The following is an 18,232-nucleotide window of genomic DNA, read 5'->3' on the forward strand; positions in this document are numbered from 1 at the left end:
AAAACCTTCAGGCCAGCCAAGAGCTCCAGAAGCAATGGCATGATCAGAAGGCTGTTTTGGTTCAGTACCAACCAGGGCAGAAAGTGTGGGTCTTGGAGCCTGTGGCCCCAAGAGCACTCCAAGATAAATGGAGTGGTCCACACACAATTGTTGAAAAGAAGGGTGAAGTCACCTACTTGGTTGACTTAGGCACTGCCAGGAGTCCCCTTAGGGTGCTCCATGTCAACCGCCTGAAACCCTACTATGACAGGGCTGATCTCACCCTGCTCATGGCAACAGATGAGGGACAGGAAGAAGACAGTGATCCTCTACCTGATCTCTTCTCTTCCACAGAACAAGATGCTCTTGTGGAAGGTGTAGTTTTGGCTGATTGTCTTACTGCTGAGCAGAAAGATAATTGCATAAATCTCCTAGGACAATTTTCAGAACTCTTCTCTACTGTGCCAGGCACCACCTCTTGGTGTGAGCACACTATAGATACTGGAGACAGTTTACCTGTCAAAAGTAAGATCTATAGGCAGCCTGACCATGTCAGGGACTGCATAAAGCAAGAAGTTCAGAAAATGTTGGAACTAGGAGTGGTTGAGCACTCTGTCAGTCCATGGGCTTCTCCTGTGGTACTGGTACCAAAACCCAATTCTAAAGATGGAAAGAAGGAAATGAGGTTTTGTGTAGACTATAGAGGTCTCAACTTGGTAACCAAAACTGATGCTCACCCTATACCCAGGGCAGATGAGCTTATAGATACACTGGCATCTGCCAAGTATCTAAGCACTTTTGATTTGACTGCAGGGTATTGGCAGATCAAATTGTCAGAAGACGCTAAACCTAAGACTGCATTTTCTACCATTGGAGGACATTACCAGTTTACTGTAATGCATTTTGGTTTGAAAAATGCACCTGCCACTTTTCAGAGGTTGGTGAACACAGTCCTGCAAGGGCTGGAAGCTTTCAGTGCAGCATATTTGGATGATATAGCTGTCTTTAGCTCCAGCTGGGATGATCACCTGGTCCACCTTTGGAAAGTTTTGGAGGCTCTGCAAAAGGCAGGCCTCACTATCAAGGCTTCAAAGTGCCAGATAGGGCAGGGTAAGGTGGTTTATCTGGGACACCTTGTTGGTGGGGAACAGATTGCACCACTTCAGGGGAAAATCCAAACTATTATTGATTGGGTTCCCCCTACCACTCAGACTCAGGTGAGAGCCTTCCTAGGCCTCACTGGGTATTACAGGAGGTTCATTAAGAACTATGGCTCCATTGCAGCCCCTCTTAATGACCTCACATCCAAGAAAATGCCTAAAAAGGTATTATGGACAGCAAACTGTCAGAAAGCTTTTGAGGAGCTGAAGCAGGCCATGTGCTCTGCACCTGTCCTGAAAAGCCCTTGTTACTCTAAAAAATTCTATGTCCAAACTGATGCATCTGAATTAGGAGTAGGGGCAGTCCTATCACAACTTAATTCTGAGGGCCAGGATCAACCTGTTGCTTTTATTAGTAGGAGGTTGACCCCTAGAGAAAAGCGTTGGTCTGCCATTGAGAGGGAGGCCTTTGCTGTGGTCTGGGCTCTGAAGAAGTTGAGGCCATACCTGTTTGGCACTCACTTCATTGTTCAGACAGACCACAAACCTCTACTTTGGCTAAAACAAATGAAAGGTGAAAACCCTAAATTGTTGAGGTGGTCCATATCCCTACAGGGAATGGACTATACAGTGGAACATAGACCTGGGAGTAGCCACTCCAATGCAGATGGACTCTCCAGATATTTCCACTTAGACAATGAAGACTCATCAGGTCATGGCTAGTCTTATTGTCCTTCATTTGGGGGGGGGTTGTGTAGGAAAGTACCATCTTGCCTGGCATGTTACCCCCATTCTTCACTGTATATATGTTGTTTTAGTTGTATGTGTCACTGGGACCCTGGTAACCCAGGGCCCCAGTGCTCATAAGTGTGCCTGAATGTGTTACCTGTGTAGTGACTAACTGTCTCACTGAGGCTCTGCTAATCAGAACCTCAGTGGTTATGCTCTCTCATTGCTTTCTAAATTGTCACTGACAGGCTAGTGACCATTTTTACCAATTTACATTGGCTTACTGGAACACCCTTATAATTCCCTAGTATATGGTACTGAGGTACCCAGGGTATTGGGGTTCCAGGAGATCCCTATGGGCTGCAGCATTTCTTTTGCCACCCATAGGGAGCTCTGACAATTCTTACACAGGCCTGCCACTGCAGCCTGAGTGAAATAACGTCCACGTTATTTCACAGCCATTTTACACTGCACTTAAGTAACTTATAAGTCACCTATATGTCTAACCTTTACCTGGTAAAGGTTAGGTGCAAAGTTACTTAGTGTGAGGGCACCCTGGCACTAGCCAAGGTGCCCCCACATTGTTCAGAGCCAATTCCCTGAACTTTGTGAGTACGGGGACACCATTACACGCGTGCACTACATATAGGTCACTACCTATATGTAGCTTCACCATGGTAACTCCGAATATGGCCATGTAACATGTCTATGATCATGGAATTGCCCCCTCTATGCCATCCTGGCATTGTTGGTACAATTCCATGATCCCAGTGGTCTGTAGCACAGACCCTGGTACTGCCAGACTGCCCTTCCTGGGGTTTCACTGCAGCTGCTGCTGCTGCCAACCCCTCAGACAGGCAGCTGCCCTCCTGGGGTCCAGCCAGGCCTGGCCCAGGATGGCAGAACAAAGAACTTCCTCTGAGAGAGGGTGTGACACCCTCTCCCTTTGGAAAATGGTGTGAAGGCAGGGGAGGAGTAGCCTCCCCCAGCCTCTGGAAATGCTTTGTTGGGCACAGATGTGCCCAATTCTGCATAAGCCAGTCTACACCGGTTCAGGGACCCCTTAGCCCCTGCTCTGGCGCGAAACTGGACAAAGGAAAGGGGAGTGACCACTCCCCTGACCTGCACCTCCCCTGGGAGGTGTCCAGAGCTCCTCCAGTGTGCTCCAGACCTCTGCCATCTTGGAAACAGAGGTGCTGCTGGCACACTGGACTGCTCTGAGTGGCCAGTGCCACCAGGTGACGTCAGAGACTCCTGCTGATAGGCTCCTTCAGGTGTTAGTAGCCTTTCCTCTCTCCTAAGTAGCCAAACCCTCTTTTCTGGCTATTTAGGGTCTCTGTCTCTGGGGAAACTTTAGATAACGAATGCATGAGCTCAGCCGAGTTCCTCTGCATCTCCCTCTTCACCTTCTGATAAGGAATCGACCGCTGACCGCGCTGGAAGCCTGCAAACCTGCAACATAGTAGCAAAGACGACTACTGCAACTCTGTAACGCTGATCCTGCCGCCTTCTCGACTGTTTTCCTGCTTGTGCATGCTGTGGGGGTAGTCTGCCTCCTCTCTGCACCAGAAGCTCCGAAGAAATCTCCCGTGGGTCGACGGAATCTTCCCCCTGCAACCGCAGGCACCAAAAAGCTGCATTACCGGTCCCTTGGGTCTCCTCTCAGCACGACGAGCGAGGTCCCTCGAATCCAGCGACGCTGTCCAAGTGACCCCCACAGTCCAGTGACTCTTCAGCCCAAGTTTGGTGGAGGTAAGTCCTTGCCTCACCTCGCTGGGCTGCATTGCTGGGAACCGCGACTTTGCAGCTACTCCGGCCCCTGTGCACTTCCGGCGGAAATCCTTCGTGCACAGCCAAGCCTGGGTCCACGGCACTCTAACCTGCATTGCACGACTTTCTAAGTTGGTCTCCGGCGACGTGGGACTCCTTTGTGCAACTTCGGTGAGCACCGTTTCACGCATCCTCGTAGTGCCTGTTTCTGGCACTTCTCCGGGTGCTACCTGCTTCAGTGAGGGCTCTTTGTCTTGCTCGACGTCCCCTCTCTCTTCAGGTCCAATTTGCGACCTCCTGGTCCCTCCTGGGCCCCAGCAGCGTCCAAAAACGCCAAACGCACGATTTGCGTGTAGCAAGGCTTGTTGGCGTCCTTCCGGCGGGAAAACACTTCTGCACGACTCTCCAAGGCGAGAGGGATCCGTCCACCAAAGGGGAAGTCTCTAGCCCTTTTCGTTCCTGCAGAAACCTCAGCTTCTTCTGTCCAGTCGAAGCTTCTTTGCACCCGCAGCTGGCATTTCCTGGGCATCTGCCCATCTCCGACTTGCTTGTGACTTTTGGACTTGGTCCCCTTGTTCCACAGGTACCCTAGATTGGAAATCCACAGTTGTTGCATTGCTGGTTTGTGTCTTTCCTGCATTATTCCTCTAACACGACTACTTTGTCCTTAGGGGAACTTTAGTGCACTTTGCACTCACTTTTCAGGGTCTTGGGGAGGGTTATTTTTCTAACTCTCACTATTTTCTAATAGTCCCAGCGACCCTCTACAAGGTCACATAGGTTTGGGGTCCATTCGTGGTTCGCATTCCACTTTTGGAGTATATGGTTTGTGTTGCCCCTATCCCTATGTTTCCCCATTGCATCCTATTGTAACTATACATTGTTTGCACTGTTTTCTAAGACTATACTGCATATTTTTGCTATTGTGTATATATATCTTGTGTATATTTCCTATCCTCTCACTGAGGGTACACTCTAAGATACTTTGGCATATTGTCATAAAAATAAAGTACCTTTATTTTTAGTATAACTGTGTATTGTGTTTTCTTGTGATATTGTGCATATGACACTAAGTGGTACTGTAGTAGCTTCACACGTCTCCTAGTTCAGCCTAAGCTGCTCTGCTAAGCTACCATTATCTATCAGCCTAAGCTGCTAGACACCCTATACACTAATAAGGGATAACTGGGCCTGGTGCAAGGTGCAAGTACCCCTTGGTACTCACTACAAGCCAGTCCAGCCTCCTACACAGACCAACTCTTTTCTCTAGGGGTCAACCTCCTGCTGATAAAAGCAACAGGTTGATCCTGCCCCTCAGTATTAAGCTGTGATAGCACTGCCCCAACCCCCAATTCAGAAGCATCAGTCTGGACTATGAACCTTTTGGAGTAGCAAGGGCTTTTTAGGACAGGTGCAGAGCACATGGCCTGTTTGAGCTCATCAAAAGCTTTTTGACAGCTAGCTGTCCACAATACCTTTTTAGGCATCTTTTTACTAGTGAGGTAATTAAGAGGAGCTGCTATGAAGTCATAATTCTTAATAAACCTCCTATAGTAAGTACCCTGTGAGGCCTAAAAAGGCTCTCACCTGGGTTTGAGTTGTAGGGGGAGCCCATTCCATAATGGTCTGGATCTCCCCCTGCAGTGGTGTAATCTGTTCCCCACCTACCAGGTGGCCCAGATAAACCACTTTCCCCTGCCCTATCTGGCACTTTGAGGCCTTGATAGTGAGGCCTGCCTTTTGCAGGGCCTCCAAAACCTTCCACAGGTGGACCAGGTGGTCATCCCAAGTGGAGCTAAGGACAGCTATATCATCTAGATATGCTGCACTAAAAGCTTCCAACCCTTGCAGGACTGTGTTCACCAACCTTTGAAAAGTGGCAGGTGCATTCTTCAGACCAAAGGGCATCACCCGTTGAATTGATAGTGCCCTCCAGTGGTTGAGAATGCAGTTTTAGGTTTTGCATCTTCTGATAATTAAATCTTCCAATACCCTGCAGTTAAATCAAAAGTGCTTAGATACTTGGCAGAAGCCAGTGTATCAATCAGCTCATCTGCCCTGTGTATAGGGTGAGCATATGTCTTGGTTACTTGGTTGAGCCCTCTATAGTCAACACAAAACCTCATCTCTCTTTTACCATCCTTACTGTGAGGTTTTGGAACCAGCACCACTGGGCTAGCCCATGGGCTTTCTGAAGGGTCAATCACTCCTAAGTCCAAAATTTTCTGAACTTCTTGTTTAATGCAGTCCCTGACATGGTCAGGCTGCCTATAAATCTTACTTTTGACAGGTAAACTGTCTCCAGTATTGATTGTATGCTCACACCAAGTAGTGGTATCTGGTATCATTCAGAAGAGTTCAGAAAACTGACTTAAAAGATTTACACAGGTATCTTTCTGCTCAGCAGTAAGACAATCTGCCAGTACTACTCCCTCCACTAAGCCATCAGTTTCAGTGGTGGAGAAGAGATCAGGGAGAGGGTCACTTTCTTCTTCCTGTCCCTCATCAGTTGCCATGAGCATGGTGAGATAAGTCCTGTCATAGTAGGGTTTTAGGCGGTTGACATGGAGCACCCTAAGAGGACTCCTGGCAGTGCCCAGGTCTACCAAGTAGGTAACCTCACCCTTTTTCTCAACAATTAGATGGGGTCCACTCCATTTGTCCTGCTGTGCTCTTGGGGCCACAGGCTCCAATACCAACACCTTCTGTCCTGGGTGGTACTGGGTCAGGACAGCCTTCTGGTCATGCCATTGCTTTTGCAGCTCCTGGCTGGCCTGAAGGTTTTTACTGGCCTTTTTAATGTACTCAGCCATTATTGATCTTAGGCCAAGGACATAATCCACAATGTCCTGTTTAGGAGCTTTTAAAGGTTGTTCTCAACCCTCCTTAACAAGTGCAAGGGGATCTCTCACAGGGTGTCCAAAGAGGAGTTCAAAGGGGCTAAAGCCCACTCCTTTCTGGGGTACCTCCCTGTAAGCAAAAAAGAGGCAAGGTAACAGGACATCCCATCTCCTTCTGAGTTTTTCAGGGAGTCCCATTATCATACCTTTGAGAGTTTTATTAAACCTCTCAACCAGACCATTTGTTTGTGGATGATAAGGAGTAGTGAACTTGTATGTTACACCACACTCCTTCCACATAGCTTTGAGGTATGCAGACATGAAGTTACTACCTCTGTCTGACACCACTTCCTTAGGGAAACCCACCCTGGAAAAAATTCCCAGGAGGGCCTTTGCCTCTGCAGAAGCTGTAGTGGTCCTTGAGGGGATGGCTTCAGGGTACCTAGTGGCATGGTCCACTACCACAAGGATAAACCTATTGCCTAAAGCTGTTGGAGGGTCAAGGGGGCCAACTATGTCAACCCCTACACTTTCAAAGGGCACCCCAACCACTGGAAGTGGAATTAAGGGGGCCTTTCGAGTGCCACCAGTCTTGCCACTGGCTTGGCAGGTCACACAAGAGCGACAAAACTCTTTGGTGTCCTCTGACATATGAGGCCAGTGAAACAGAGGAACAAGCCTGTCCCAAGTTTTACTTTTGTCCAAATGCCCAGCCAAGGGAATGTCATGTGCCAAGGTAAGAAGAAACTCTCTGTATTGCAAAGGGATGACCAATCTCCTGGCAGCTCCAGGTTTAGGGTCCCTTGATTCAGTATACAGGAGGTTGTCTTCCCAATACACCTTATGGCTATCACTGACAACCCCATTCTGCTGCTTGACAGCTTGCTGTCTCAAACCCTCTAGTGTGGGACAGGTCTGCTGTGCCACACTCAGCTCTTCCCTAGCAGGCCCCCTGCACCCAAAAGCTCAGCAGTGTCTGCTGCCAGCTCATCTGGTGTAGGTTCTGCACAGGGAGAGGATTCATCTTCCTCAAAAGGGGAATCTTCTGGTGAGGGAGAGATAGTGGGCAAGGCTTTACCCTTCCCTCCCCTAGCTTTTGGGAGCACTTGGTCCATTGTTCCAGGATCTAAGTTTCCCTGTCCTTTTTGCTTTTTGGCCTGAGCCCTGGTTAAAGCAAAATTATGCCCAGGAATGCCCAGCATTGCTGCAGGAGCCTCCAACTCCACTTCATCCCAAGCTGATGTCTCCAAATCATTGCCTAGTAAGCAATCTACAGGTAATTCAGTGGCTACCACAACTTTTTTTGGACCAGTAACCCCCCCCCAGTTGAGATTCACAACAGCCATGGGGTGGCTAAGTGTGTTATTGTGAGCATCAGTCACTTGGTACTGCTGACCAAGTAGGGGTTGATCAGGGTGAACCAGTTTCACTATAACCATAGTTACACTGGCTCCTGTGTCCCTGTAGGCCTCAACCTCAACACCATTAATTAGGGGTAGTTGCTTGTTCTTACCCATATTAAGGGGACAAGCAACCAAGGTGGCAAAGTCAATGCCACCATCAGAGACTAAAACAGCCTCTGTGGTCTCCCTAACAAGACCATCCCCAACTACACTACCAATAGTGAGCCCAGCTACACCCTTGGATTGGCTATTGGTAGTAGACGTCCCACCACCACTGCTATTACTAGGGGCACTAGAGGTTGCAGTTGGGGTTGTGGTGGTGGGAGCCTTTGTGTTTTTCTTTGGACAAGTGGCATCACTTGTTCAATGGCCTTTCACTTTACATAAATAACACCAAGGCTTTTTCTGATTGTTAGAAGAGGATTTGGACCCACCACCCCAGAGGATTTTTGTGGGCCTGATGAAGACTCAGAATGTTTTTTATCCTTGTCCCCACCCTTGTCAGAAGACTTACCATCCTTCTTCTTGCCATCCTTGTCACCCCCTGTATGAAGTTTTCTGTTCACTCTTGTTCTGACCCATTTGTCAGTCTTCTTTCCCAATTCTTGGGGAGAGGTCAGATCTGAGTCTACCAAGTACTGGTGCAACAAATCAGACACACACTTGTTCAAAATATGCTCTCTAAGGATTAGATTATACAGGCTTTCATAGTCAGTCACCTTACTGCCAAGTAACCAACCCTCCAAGGCCTTCACTGAACAGTCTACAAAGTCTGTCCAGTCTTGAGAGGACTCTTTTCCGGTGTCTCTGAACTTAATCCTGTATTGTTCAGTGGTTAAGCCAAATCCATCCAAGAGTGCATCCTTCAAAACTTTGTAGTTATTAGCATCACTTTCTCTGACAGTAAGGAGCCTATCCCTACCCTTACCAGTAAAAGATAGCCACAAGATAGCAGCCCACTGCCTTTCAGGGGCCAACTGTGCCATAGAGGCCCTCTCAAGTGCAGCAAACCACTTGTTAATGTCATCCCCCTCCTTGTAAGGGGGGACTATCTTATGCAGGTTTCTGGAATCCTGCTCTCTAACAGGATTACTATCAAAAACACTGCTGCTGCCGCCATGGGGAACTAACCCCAACTTCTGCCTTTCCCTTTCCACATCCAAAGATTCCCTGTCTAAGGCCAGCTGCTGCTGTTTAAGCTTCAGTCTGGCCTCTTCCAACGTCAGCTTTCTGAGTTCCCTTTCCATTAAGTTATCCTCAGGGTGGGTGGCTTAGGAATTGTGAGAAACAGAAGGTATGTGGGAATTGGCAGAGTTGGACCTGTCCCTAACTGAATGGACTCTAGTAACCTGGCCTTTAGGCGTGAAGGGTGCCCTACTAATGTGCGACCCCCTCCCACTACCAGTGTCACTAGGTGGCCTGTTAGCTGACAGGTCCTTGGAAGAACCTTCCCCAGCAACCTCAGGGGACTCCTCTGATTCTGACTGGGTATCCCTCTCCTCTATCTCCTGATCCTGGGATGGGCCAGACTGGTTCTGTTCACTTTCTAGGAGAAGCCTAAGGAGAAGCTCTTTTGTAGGATTCTTTCCAATTGCTAAACCTCTTTCAATGCAGAGACCCCTCAAACTTTTAAAGTTTAGATTCCCATATGTTGCCTGAACAACTGTGGGAGTAAGCTCTACTGCAGACATGATAGAAAAGGTTTAGGACAGAGAGAGAAAAAAGTTTTTAGAACTTTTCAAAGAACAGAGTAAAACTTTTGAAAACTTTTGAAAGTTTTCAGAAACTTTTCAGAAACTTTTTAGAAAGTTTTAGAGAAGGAAAGTTAAACTGTTTAGGTTACTGTGTCTATTCTGAATTTTCTTGTATATGTTTCTCTTATGAAAAGCACCAATGACAAAGTGGTAAAGCAGTTACAAGTACTTATCCCACTGCTGCTACCAATGTAGGAGGCTGGCCTGGCTTATAGTGGGTACCCTGTGGTACTTACACCTTGTGCCAGGTCCAGTTATCCCTTATTAGTAGATCAGAAGTGTTCTAGCAGCTTAGGCTGATAGAGGTAGCTATAGCAGAGCAGCTTAGGCTGAACTAGGAGACATGCAAAGCTCCTACTATACCACTTTTATCAATTAGCACTATATCATAAGAAAAGACAATACTCAGAGTTACCAAAAATAAAGATACTTTATTTTAGTGACAATATGCCAAAAGTATGTCAGAGGATGTACTCCCTTAGGAGGTAAGTAAAATACACAAAATATACACACAAACCAAAATCAGGTAAGTAAACAGTTAGAAAAGTAGTGCAGACACTGTAGAACACAATAGAATGCAATAGGAGACAATAGGCCTAGAAGCAACACAAGCCATATATTCCAAAAGTAGAATGCGAACCACGAATGGACCCCAGGCCTAGTGTAGTGTGTAGAGGATCGCTGGGAGTGTAAGAAAACACTAAGGGAGTCCAAGATACCCCACCCCAAGACCCCGAAAAGTAGGAGTGAAGTTACCCTACTACCTCAGAAAGACAGTAAAGTTGAGATAGGGGATTCTGCAAAGACAACAACTGACTGCAAAGCACTGAAGACGGTTTCCTACTGCAAAGCCTCTGTCAAGGGAATTACCAATGGGTTATGAGGCCGAAGTACAGTGAGCAATGAAGGCTTGCACAAAGTGTGCAGCTTATGAAAATTCGCTTTATTGACATAAGTGGTTTGGGGATGGAGGAATATTGTGAGAACACCAACCAAAAGCTGCCCGTTTTGTCATTTGCTTTTAAGAGATGTTCTCAAAGCGCTGGCAAAGGTCTGAAATGGCGACAAAGATGAGTCACAGTAATAGTGAATATGACATTATAAACATGGCCAGGTTTTTTTTTTTTTTTTTTAAAGTACATGAGTACATGCTGGGGCTTTGTCTGTAAGCACTACAGGTTTGGTGCTTAGACAGACTGGAAAGCAAGGTAATAGCAAGCATTGGCAAAGGAACCTGAGGACCTGCAAAGGAAGGGGACCAAGTCCAAGAGTCACGCAAGTGTCCGGGGGGGCAGGAGCCCACTAAACCCCGGATGAAGGTGCAAAAGGGCTGCCTCTGGGTGGAAGAAGCCAAAGATTCTGCAACAACGGAAGGTGCCAGGAGCTTCTCCTTTGGTCAGAAGATGTCCCACGGTGGGCTGGAGGATGCAGAGTTGTTTCCACACAGAAAGACCACAAACAAGCCTTGCTAGCTGCAAGAGTCGCGGTTGAAGGTTTTAGATGCTGCCAGGGCCCAGGAAGGACCAGGAGGTCGCCCCTTGGAGGAGGAGACAGAGGGGGCTCTCAGCAACACAGAGAGCCCATGCAGAAGCAGGCAGCGCCCGCAGAAGCACCTGAACAGGCGTTCAGAAGATCTGAGCACGCTGGTCATCTCAGCACAACAAAAGAGGGTCCCACGAAGTCGGAGTCCAACTCGGCGAGTTGGGCAATGCAGGACAGAGTGCTGGGGACCTGGGCTAAGCTGTGCACGAAGGAAATCTTGCAAAAGTGCACAGAAACCCTAGCAGCTGCAGTTCACGCAGTACACAGGATTACTGTCTGGCGTGCAGAGGCAAGGACTTACCTCCACCAAATTTGGACAGAAGGGCCACTGGACTGTCGGGGACACTTGGATCCAGCTCCTGTGTTCCAGGGACCACGCTTGTCAAGATGAGAGGGGGCCCAGAGGACCGGTGATGCAGAAGTTTGGTGCCTGCGTTGGCAGGGGAAAGATTCAGTCGACCCACTGGTAATTTCTTCTTGGCTTCCAGTGCAGGGTGAAGGCAGACAGCCCTCAGAGCATGCACCACCGGGAAACAGTCAAGAAAGCCGGCAGGACGAGGCGCTGCAATGTTGCTGGTAGTCTTCTTGCTACTTTTTGCAGTTTTGCAGGCGTCCTGGAGCAGTCAGCGGTCGATCCTTGGCAGAAGTCGAAGAGGGAAGTGCACAGGAACTCTGGCGAGCTCTTGCATTCGTTATCTGGTGAGAAACCCACAGTAGAGACCCTAAATAGCCCTAAGAGGAGGATTGGCTACAGAGAGAGGTAAGCACCTATCAGGAGGGGTCTCTGAAGTCACCTGCTGGCACTGGCCACTCAGAGGTGTCCATTGTGCCCTCACACTTCTGCATCCAAGATGGCAGACGTCTGGGACACACTGGAGGAGCTCTGGGCACCTCCCCTTGGGAGGTGCTGGTCAGGGGAGTGGTCACTCCCTTTTCCTTTGTCCAATTTCACGCCAGAGCAGGGCTGGGGGGATCCCTGAACCGGTGTAGACTGGCTTATGCAAGGAGGGCACCATCTGTGCCCTTCAAAGCATTTCCAGAGGCCAGGAGAGGCTACTCCTCTCAGGCCCTTAACACCTATTTCCAAAGGGAGAGGGTGTAACACCCTTTCTCAGAGGAAATCCTTTGTTCTGCCTTCGTGGGACTGGGCTGCCCAGGCCCCAGGGGGGCAGAAACCTGTCTGAGGGTTGGCAGCAGCGGTAGCTGCAGAGAAACCCCCAGAAAGTTAGTTTGGCAGTACCCGGGCTCTCTGCTGGAGCCCCGGGGATGCATGGAATTGTCCCCATGATCCTAGACATGTTACATGGCCATGTTCGGAGTTACCATTGTGACGCTACATATAGGTATTGACCTATATGTAGTGCACATGTGTAATGGTGTCCCCGCACTCACAAAGTCCGGGGAAATTGCCCTGAACAATGTGGGGGCACCTTGGCTAGTGCCAGGGTGCCCTCACACTAAGTAACTTTGCACCTAACCTTCACTAAGTGAGGGTTAGATATATAGGTGACTTATAAGTTACTTAAGTGCAGTGTAAAATGGCTGTGAAATAACGTGGACGTTATTTCACTCAGGCTGCAGTGGCAGTTCTGTGTAAGAATTGTCTGAGCTCCCTATGGATGGCAAAATACCTGCTGCAGCCCATAGGGATCTCCTGGAACCCCAATACCCTGGGTACCTAGGTATCATATACTAGGAAATTATAAGGGTGTTCCAGTGTGCCAATTAGAATTGGTAAAATGAGTCACTAGCCTGCAGTGACAATTTTAAAAGCAGAGAGAGCATAAACACTGAGGTTCTGGTTAGCAGAGCCTCAGTGATACAGTTAGGCACCACACAGGGAACACATACAGAGCACACTTTATGAGCACTGGGGTCCGGTCTAGCAGGATCCCAGTGACACAGGCAAAAACAAACATACATACAAGTAAAAATTGGGGTAACATGCCAGGCAAGGTGGTACTTTCCTACAATTATCGAGAACACTGAGAAGCTGGCAGACAAGTTATCTAGCATTTTTTACTTCTTCTGCTTCTTCAATATACTCGGGAAGAGTCTGTTTTGTTTCTCCTCAAGAAGGTTAGCCATGTGGTGATCCAGGACATCATACTGAGTCGCCTGGATTACAGCAACTCTCTTTACTTGATTATGGACACCCGCCTGCTAAAAAATGTGCAAAGTGTTCAAAATGCGGTAGCCACATTAGTTCTGGGACTCCCACAGTTCACCAGTGATTCTGAAGACTCTACACTGGCTTCCAGTAGACAAAATAATCACTTTTAAATCTCTGTGTCATGTGTTCAGAGTCACATGGACCTGTACTGTCTCAGGAGAAATGTTTCAAATGATGTCCCTGTAGGTTGTGTTTGATCCTCACAGGCCTTATTGTCAGTATTCTGAGAGTCAGATGGGCTTGCTCCAGCAGCAGAACCTTCTCGGTCAGGACGACTAAACTTTGGAACGAGCTCCTCTGAATTCTTTCAAAGGCCCCCTTACTATAACACTTAAGAAAACCCTCAAATACATTGTTTTTTAGGAACTTGGGGCCAGATGTATCAAACCATTTTGCATTTCCAGACGGTGTGAATCACAAAATTCCACAGTTTGCGAATGCAAAATAGCCTTTCACAATGTATGAAAGGCATCACAGTCCCATTTTAGGGAATCACAATTTTTAGCAATTCCCTAAAATTTTGACTCCAATTAGGGAATCGTAAATGATAGGAAATCACAAATAGAGAATTCCCATTTGTGATTCGTATGCACATATATCAGGCATTTCCTAAATGCGAACTGGGCATTTAGGAAAAGCAATTACCACCAACTCCAAGTTGGTGGTAATCAAACCATGTGCAATTTTTAAAAATGCATTAAAAATGCATTTGTAAAAGTGCCATGTAGCTCACACATGCCCCTATGGCATATGTACACTTCACATGTGTACAATTAAATTTTGGAGTGCCTCCAAGGAGGCCTTAAGCCCTCGGCACCCTTGATTTTGCATTTCCTAATTTGCAATTCCCTAATAAGGAATCGCAAATAAGGAAATGCAAAAACATTTGCACCTATTGATCTGAAGGCCCATAGGAACGAATGGAGTTGCGTTTTTTAATAGCGATTCCCTAATAGCGATTGCAACTCTGTGGGAATCGCTGTTAGGGAATCGCTATTTTCTTACATATCATTTTGCATTTCTTAAATAGCGATTTCTTAAAATTAGCTATTTAAGAAATGCAAAACAGTATTTTGATACATCTGGCCCTAAGTTGTTTTTCTTACCTGTCCAGTGAATCAGTGCTTGTGAGAAAGCAGCCTCTTTCTAGCCTTGTTACCCCCACTTTTGGCCTGTTTGTGAGTGTATGTCAGGGTGTTTTCACTGTCTCACTGGGATCCTGCTAGCCAGGGCCCAGTGCTCATAGTGAAAACCCTATGTTTTCAGTATGTTTGTTATGTGTCACTGGGACCCTGCTAGTCAGGACCCCAGTGCTCATAAGTTTGTGGCCTATATGTATGTGTTCCCTGTGTGGTGCCTAACTGTCTCACTGAGCCTCTGCTAACCAGAACCTCAGTGGTTATGCTCTCTCATTTCTTTCCAAATTGTCACTAACAGGCTAGTGACCAATTTTACCAATTTACATTGGCTTACTGGAACACCCTTATAATTCCCTAGTATATGGTACTAAGGTACCCAGGGTATTGGGCTTCCAGGAGATCCCTATGGGCTGCAGCATTTCTTTTGCCACCCATAGGGAGCTCTGACAATTCTTACACAGGCCTGCCACTGCAGCCTGGGTGAAATAACGTCCACGTTATTTCACAGCCATTTTACACTGCACTTAAGTAACTTATAAGTCACCTATATGTCTAACCTTTACCTGGTAAAGGTTAGGTGCAAAGTTACTTAGTGTGAGGGCACCCTGGCACTAGCCAAGGTGCCCCCACATTGTTCAGGGCCAATTCCCTGGACTTTGTGAGTGCGGGGACACCATTACACGTGTGCACTACATATAGGTCACTACCTATATGTAGCTTCACAATGGTAACTCCGAATATGGCCATGTAACATGTCTATGATCATGGAATTGCCCCCTCTATGCCATCCTGGCATAGTTGGCACAATCCCATGATCCCAGTGGTCTGTAGCACAGACCCTGGTACTGCCAAACTGCCCTTCCTGGGGTTTCACTGCAGGTGCTGCTGCTGCCAACCCCTCAGACAGGCATCTGCCCTCCTGGGGTCCAGCCAGGCCTGGCCCAGGATGGCAGAACAAAGGACTTCCTCTGAGAGAGGGTGTTACACCCTCTCCCTTTGGAAAATGGTGTGAAGGCAGGGGAGGAGTAGCCTCCCCCAGCCTCTGGAAATGCTTTCTTGGGCACAGATGTGCCCAATTCTGCATAAGCCAGCCTACACCGGTTCAGGGGACCCCTTAGCCCTGCTCTGGCGCGAAACTGGACAAAGGAAAGGGGAGTGACCACTCCCCTGACCTGCACCTCCCATGGGAGGTGTCCAGAGCTCCTCCAGTGTGCTCCAGACCTCTGCCATCTTGGAAACAGAGGTGCTGCTGGCACACTGGACTGCTCTGAGTGGCCAGTGCCACCAGGTGACGTCAGAGACTCCTTGTGATAGGCTCCTTCAGGTGTTGCTAGCCTATCCTCTCTCCTAGGTAGCCAAACCCTCTTTTCTGGCTATTTAGGGTCTCTGTCTCTGGGGAAACTTTAGATAACGAATGCAAGAGCTCATCCGAGTTCCTCTGCATCTCTCTCTTCAGCTTCTGCCAAGGAATCGACTGCTGACCGCGCTGGAAGCCTGCAAAACTGCAACATAGTAGCTAAGACGACTACTGCAACTCTGTAACGCTGATCCTGCCGCCTTCTCGACTGTTTTCCTGGTGGTGCATGCTGTGGGGGCAGTCTGCCTCCTCTCTGCACTAGAAGCTCCGAAGAAATCTCCTGTGGGTCGACGGAATCTTCCCCCTGCAACCGCAGGCACCAAAAAGCTGCATTACCGGTCCCTTGGGTCTCCTCTCAGCACGACGAGCGAGGTCCCTCGAATCCAGCAACTTTGTCCAAGTAACTCCCACAGCCCAGTGACTATTCAGTCCAAGTTTGGTGGAGGTAAGTCCTTGCCTCACCTCGCTAGACTGCATTGCTGGGAACCACGACTTTTGCAGCTACTCCGGCCCCTGTGCACTTCCGGCGGAAATCCTTTGTGCACAGCCAAGCCTGGGTCCACAGCACTCTAACCTGCATTGCACGACTTTCTAAGTTGGTCTCCGGCGACGTGGGACTCCTTTGTGTAACTTCGGGTGAGCACCGTTTCACGCATCCTCGTAGTGCCTGTTTCTGGCACTTCTCCGGGTGCTACCTGCTGCTAAGAGGGCTCCTTGTCTTGCTCGACGTCCCCTCTACCTCCTGGTCTAATTTGCGACCTCCTGGTCCCTCCTGGGCCACAGCAGCATCCAAAAAGGCTTACCGCACGATTTGCAGCTAACATGGCTTGTTGGCGTTCTTTCGGCGGGAAAACACTTCTGCACGACTCTACAAGGCGAGAGGGATCCGTCCTCCAAAGGGGAAGTCCCTAGCCCTTTGCGTTCCTGCAGAAACCGCAGCTTCTTCTGTCCAGTAGAAGCTTCTTTGCACCCGCAGCTGGCATTTCCTGGGCATCTGCCCATCTCCGACTTGCTTGTGACTTTTGGACTTGGTCCCCTTGTTCCACAGGTACCCCAGATTGGAAATCCAGCGTTGTTGCATTGTTGGTTTGTGTCTTTCCTGCCTTATTCCCCTATCACGACTTCTTTGTCCTTTGGGGAACTTTAGTGCACTTTGCACTCACTTTTCAGGGTCTTGGGGTGGGCTATTTTTCTAACCCTCACTATTTTCTAATAGTCCCAGCGACCCTCTACAAGGTCACATAGGTTTGGGGTCCATTCGTGATTCGCATTCCACTTTTGGAGTATATGGTTTGTGTTGCCCCTATCCCTATGTGTCCCCATTGCATCCTATTGTAACTATACATTGTTTGCACTGTTTTCTAAGACTATACTGCATATTTCTGGTATTGTGTATATATATCTTGTGTATATTTCCTATCCTCTCACTGAGGGTACACTCTGAGATACTTTGGCATATTGTCATAAAAATAAAGTACCTTTATTTTTAGTATAACTGTGTATTGTGTTTTCTTATGATATTGTGCATATGACACTAAGTGGTACGGTAGTAGCTTCACACGTCTCCTAGTTCAGCCTAAGCTGCTCTGCTAAGCTACCATTATCTATCAGCCTATGCTGCTAGACACCCTATACACTAATAAGGGATAACTGGGCCTGGTGCAAGGTGCAAGTACCCCTAGGTACTCACTACAAGCCAGTCCAGCCTCCTACATTGGTTGTGCAGCGGTGGGATAAGTGCTTTGAGACTACTTACCACTCTTGTCATTGTACTTTTCATAAGAGAAAAATATACAAAACAAGTTCAGTGTATATACACATAACCAAAAAGTTTTGCATTTCCTCTTTTCACTCTTTTCTAAGTGCTGAAAAGTACTTCTAACTTTCTAAAAAGTTCTAAAAAGTTTTTAAAGTTATTTTTCTCTGTCTTTCTAAAAGCTCTGACAAACTTTTTTTCTCTTTTTCTGTCAATTTAACTCTCTCTAAAAATGTCTGGCACAGGCCAAAATGTTGATCTGTCCAAACTTGCATATGATCACCTTAGCTGGAAAGGAGCAAGGAGTCTCTGCATAGAGAGAGGTTTGAGTGTAGGGAAGAATCCTTCCTTGGAACTATTACTAAACATGCTTAGAGAACAGGATAAGGCTAGAAGTGCCCCATCTGTAGAAAAAGTAGCTAATGGTTCCCAATCTGATCCAGGGACTCCCCCAGGAAAAGATTCAGGAAAGAAACTTCCTAGCCTGCCCATTACTAGACAGTCTAGCATAGTTGGTAATGATGAAGAGCCACACCATACGAATAGTGTTGTCTCACATCATAGCAAAAGCATTTATTCTCACCACAGTGGTACTGATGTTTCTGTTAGCCAAGCTGTTAGGGTGCCCTCTGTAAGGGACAGGTCTCCTTCTGTTCATTCTCATCATACTTCTGTGTCTAGGAATGTCCC

The sequence above is a fragment of the Pleurodeles waltl genome, chromosome 2_1 (genome assembly GCF_031143425.1).
Source record: "Pleurodeles waltl isolate 20211129_DDA chromosome 2_1, aPleWal1.hap1.20221129, whole genome shotgun sequence".
Lineage (NCBI taxonomy): Eukaryota > Metazoa > Chordata > Amphibia > Caudata > Salamandridae > Pleurodeles > Pleurodeles waltl.